Here is a 5,508-nt window from a genome sequence, read left to right as displayed (position 1 = left end):
TAGTAAGCATTGTTCTTCCTCATCTGAAAAAATGGAAGAAGATATCTGTTCACCAAGAAAGCAACCTTCTATAGGCTTAATTTTTCCCCTTTTTTGGGCATTTTACTAACCAGTTACTTGACTTTTGGTTCCTTTTTCAAAAGGAGAGTATAATCTGAGAATCTGTCATATCTCAGTTCCTTCAAGGTGTCATAATCAAGCATGCCCACTAGTCTGGGAGTAACAAGGAACTTTTTTGCCCAGAATCTCCAAGTAATAGATTTTTCTCTCCACAACCACCTGACCTCCAGTTCAGCCAAGCCAGTACTGGGGGCTGAGATTCAGATAAGCTGCTCAATTCCCCCTGGGGATTTAGGTGGGGGCAGGGCCACCACACAGGTCTGAGATAGGGATCAGCTGCTTAATTCCCCCAGGGGCTTTATGATCCAACAATGGATGCAGGCTGCTGTGGGAGTAGCTGCCAGATGCAGCCTCTGCAGCTGCTGCCTGAGGCCAGAGCTATGCAGAGACCCTGCTCCCTTCTAGGACAACTGAAAATACCTTGTCATTGACATTTGGCGCCTGTGGGTTGAGGGATCTGCAAACTGCTGCTGGTGATTCCTCCCCTGAGGCCTGCTCAGATCCTCCTCCTGGCATTGTACCATGCATCCAAGGCTGAGCTGTGCTCTCCTCCCTGTCTGGTGGGAAAGACCTTTCCTGTCAGCCTTCCAGGTCACCTTGTGCTGAAAATCTCCACTCTGTTTTTCTGTGACTTTTGCTGCTCTAGAATTTGTTGAGAGTCTTTCTTTTCATGTATTTTATGGGCTGCGGGGGAAGAGTTAGTGTATGTGTGTCTTTCTATTCAGCCATCTTGGCTCTGCCCCCCCCCAAAGGTATCACATTCTGTTTTCTATTTCCATGTTGTATTTCCAAATAGAATATAAATTCTTCAAATTGCAAGGGCTGGTTCTTCTCTCCTTATACACACAGTACTTAAAAAATTGACTGACACCTAATTATCACTCATTATATTTTTAATGAATTGAAATCATCAGGCAAGCAATAAGGATAAGAGAAGCAAAAGTTTTCTGCCCCTAATATATGGGAAAGGAAATATTTGTACATTCAGAAACCTAGAGAGGGTTGAATTTATCATATTTCATTCAGACTTTGGCAACATATGAACACTGAATTGCCTCACCTCCTTTCTTGTCATTGTGTTTATTCAGTTCTTTCAAAATACAGATGATCTCTCTGAGGGAGAGCTGCATAGGGAGAGCCTAATATACTCCCAAAAGAGTTGTGAATCATCACCATCAGACCCTTTAATCTAGATCAAGAGAAAGCCATATCTTCATAATGTTATTAATCAGTTACTCAGAAAAAATTGCTGAGAATTCAAAATGAAATACATGAAGCAAAATTAGAGTGAAGCACTTTCTGCCTTCGTGGAACTGACATTCAAAACATGACACAACAAAGACTTTTTTAGTTGAAAAGAAATCATCATGGCCAAAACTCATTTGGATATATCCAAATAGGTCAATATTTGGCATCTTGTCCAATAAAATTCAGGTATTGGAATGTAATATGTGATTTTTTAAATCAGAAATGACTGTAGTATACAGAGTTAGCCTAAGTGAGGCATCATAATAGCAGCTAACTTGTGGGATCTCAGGACTCTTAAGTCATATTAGTCACACTGTACCTGTCTCAGAGATTGAAGTAATAAAGGTATTGAACCATGATTCAGTGTGAAAATAATCTGACACTTTTTCCAATAATCATCTATCTGCTCCTGCCCAAGTTAATATCCTGAGTACTGAGATGGCCAGCAATTTGCCCATGTTCATATGGTCAATAGTCAGAGGTAGAATCTGAAGGCAAGATTTCTGAGTACCAGGTTGGATTTCCACCTAATTTGCCAATCTGCCTCTCAGTGAGATTCTCATAACCATTTGCCTGATGATGAAATTCAGGGTCAGAGAGGTTAAATGACTTTCCTCCTGGTATAGCTGGAAGGGCATTTGAAAGCTATGACATGAATCCCAATTCTTTGACTCTAAGGTTAGTGCTCTAGGGAAAGGCATCATGCTGAGGTAAAAGAAAAATCTTTGGAGTCAAAAGGCCTATATTAAGCTTTTTCCTTTGCCAGTAAGGCCTTGGGTAACTCACAATGCCTGGCACACAGGAAGCTGCTTATTCAAGTTTGATGTCCATCTACCTTGAATTCCTCCTTTTCCTAATTAGAAAATTTTAGAGCTCCACTTGATGACCAGTAAGGCATCCTCCAGTTCTACATTCTATGATTTCAAATCTTATATGAAAAACAAATATTGTGATTGCTGGAATATTTTTTTAGTATAATGATATTTACCTCTAGAAATCCTAACAATGTGGAAATGAAATTATTTTCTTCCCTTTGGAAGTGAAGGTGTAAGGCACAAGAAAGATTTATCCAGATGTAAAGTCATATTGACCCAGACTGAGGAGAAAAAAAAAACGTAGTGTAATGTGAAGATTCAGGAATGTTCTTCATTCTCTCTCATTTTGTATTTCCCTTATAGAACGAGATCTTGTACAGTATCTAGGTAAGTTTGCTGGGTAGAAAATATTGTATTATTCAATTGGACTTCACTTTGATTTTTCTGTTGAAACTATTTCCATATGCATCATAAAGTAGAATCTTCCAAGGGATTTCCTATCATAAATTGGGGTGAGTTGTACTTGAACTGCTCCTCCCTTTCAATGTATCTGTTACTCAGAAAAGCAGTCCTTTGAGATTTGTTCCTGGCCATGGAATGAGGCAATTAATGAGAGATTCTGCCCCATTTTTTTAGGAAAAAAAAAAACAAACACCTTTTTCTCCTGTCCCCAAATAATTCCAATTACCTAACTGTTCAATTTCCCCTCTTGAGTAGGTTGAATGCAAGAGGTCACCAATAGTTCTATTCATAACCATAACAAATCTTTAGGAAACAGGCTACCAATATTTAATTCAATCTTTGCTTCTCTTGTCTTTGTTCCCTCCTTCTCACATTTCTTTCTTCTCTAACACAACCCATAAGACTCCTCTCATTCTAGAACATGCTTAATTGCCCCAAGTTCTAGAAATTTCATGGAACAGAACCTTTTTTAAACCATAAGTCAAGTGGCTCCACCAGGTGTTTTATTTTGCTCCAGTTAGTTATAGAACCCTGTACTTTTTAGGCACTGAATAAATATTGCCTGATGGACACAGTTCATAGTTAAGGCAAAAAAATAAGATGTAAATACTTTCAAAGTCTCCTGAAGCTTGAATTTACTTTCCTTCATTTAAAGTAAATAGAAGAGTGGGACTTTATAAGCAACACATAAGAGGTTTGAATACATAGACAATACGTGGGCATTCCCTAATGACAGGATGCATATCTAAGAAGCATGAGTGACCAAGACACGTACATAGAGGAATAACTCATACTTTTGATATAGCAAGTTGCCAATACCTGCTGCTGCTCTCCTCATATGACTTTATGTTAGGCATGTTTGCTGTCAGTCATTTATATGATCATCCATCACATACACCTAACCAGGCTTATTTGTGCCTGGGAAAAGCTTGGATCTCTTAGATACAGATAGATAGACAGATAGGTAGATAGACAGACAGACAGATAGATAGATAGATAGATAGATAGATAGATAGATAGATAGATAGATAGAGATCTCTTAGATCTCTACCAGGTAAGCCTGAGTCACCTTCATTCAACACTAAGAGTAAAAGAATAAGGGCTTCATCCTTTGGATTATTAGCCTATGATTGAAACCATTTTGTGTACATCTGCTGCATATCAAGCCTTTTCCTTTATGTAATTTTTTTGTAACTGTGCTGTGTCTTATTAGAAAATGAACAAAATTTAGAAGATCCAGAAGATGTACCACGTGACTCCCAGCAGGAAAATCAGAACCCTGGCCAGCAAGAAGGTGGTAACCAAAATCCTGGGCCTCCAGGTGGTGAACAAGGAGGTCATCCAGGTGGCCAGAAAGGTGGTCAGAAAGGAGGTCAACAAAGTGGTCAGAAAGGTGGTCAGAAAGGAGGTCAACAAGGTGGTCAGAAAGGTGGTCAGAAAGGAGGTCAACAAAATGTTCAGAAAGGTGGCCGTCCAAATAGCCAGCAGAGAGGCCGTCCAAATGCTCAGCAAGGTGGACCTCCAAATGGCCGTTAAGGAGGTCATCCTCTCTCCCCACACTCAAGGTATTTTGTTGTTGTATTCAGTGAATCTATGTCCATGTTTGAATATGTACTGGCTGTCAACTGACATCAAATCAGTCCCAAAGGTTTTTAGAGCTCTTTCTCCCTTTTCTATTAGTCTAAGTCTTCATCACACTTTTTTTCATCCAACTCTTTGCTCATCTGTGCTTACCTGTGCCCCATTCTTCCTGATAGAGGCAGAGAGAGAGAGAGAGAGAGAGAGAGAGAGAGAGAGAGAGAGAGAGAGAGAGAGAGAGAGAGAGAGAAAATGAAACAAATTCAGTGTCAGAGATAAATATATAGAGAAGGAAGAAGAGAGTGGGGCTAAGGAGGTGAGTTTGGGAGGAATGATGTGAGAGAGAGAGAGAGAGAGAGAGAGAGAGAGAGAGAGAGAGAGGGAGGGAGGTGGGTGGGTGGGAGAGAATGAGAGTTCAAAATGTCATCTCTTATTCTCCCCCCTCTCCTTTATGCTGCTTCTCCATATCCCTGCTCAGGGTTTCTCTCCAAATTTTCTTTTGTTTTCTTTATTAAAATTTCGGTAATGTAGGATATTGTCACTGCCATTGTCATTAGACAAGGGAGGAAATCAAGCATAGTTCACCTCCTCTAAGTCTCTTTTCTTCCTCTTCCAGCGCATAAAAAGAAAGATGGCCATTCAGGAGGTACCTTTGAAGCCCTCATATGGACTTGGATATTGGAACATACCTCTTGATCTGCTCCATCATTTCCTTACAATGCCAATAAAATACCCTAGTAATTAAACATTGACTCCTGCTTCTCTTCATGGTTTTTCATCTCTCAGCTTTCAGCATACTGGGTTCTAGATATAGGTTCTAGAAGTATGGTCCTCAGCTACCTATCACTTCACTGTTTCCAGGTTATTTTGTGAATGTATAACCCTGAACTGGACTCAGTGGCTTAATCTTGAGTCCCCAAAGTGCACCTTACTCAAAGTTGAATGGGAACCTTGCATGTAATAAATGTATTTGAGCCCCTGTAAATCTCATATTGCTTAAAAGATATAAAACAGTAGAATGTTCAGAGTTCTTGAACCTCCTATATAATCTTTAACCATTTCTTTGGAATAGAGTCTGATTCTCTCTTTTTTCCTATATTACTGAACAAAACTAAAAAGCTAAAAGCAAATCAGATCATCCCCAAAGCACTCTCAGTTAACGAATGAGCATTTAGTAAGTGCATATTCTGGTGCCCAGCACTGTGGTAAACACTTAGATGTAGAGAAAAGCTGGAAAAAAAATAAAGCCCACAATAAACAATCTCTGCTCTCAAAGCTGACAGTC

The 5,508-nt window shown here is 39.6% G+C and overlaps 1 long non-coding RNA gene across 2 annotated transcripts; it reads left to right on the top strand.

Annotated features, from left to right (window-relative positions):
• The first annotated feature begins 509 nt into the window (after positions 1-509).
• Positions 510-4,953, top strand: LOC140511272 (uncharacterized). Of its 2 annotated transcripts, none has more exons than XR_011969485.1 (3): positions 510-680; positions 3,859-4,210; positions 4,840-4,953. It is a non-coding gene; the product is annotated as an uncharacterized lncRNA (long non-coding RNA). The 2 variants fall into 2 exon arrangements; XR_011969484.1 differs by having other exon boundaries at positions 510-711.
• The last annotated feature ends 555 nt before the right edge of the window (positions 4,954-5,508 follow it).

This window comes from Notamacropus eugenii, chromosome 6 (genome assembly GCF_028372415.1).
Source record: "Notamacropus eugenii isolate mMacEug1 chromosome 6, mMacEug1.pri_v2, whole genome shotgun sequence".
Classification (NCBI taxonomy): Eukaryota; Metazoa; Chordata; class Mammalia; order Diprotodontia; family Macropodidae; genus Notamacropus; species Notamacropus eugenii.
Note: the sequence above shows the minus strand (reverse complement) of the source record. Positions and strands in the feature narration are given on the sequence as shown.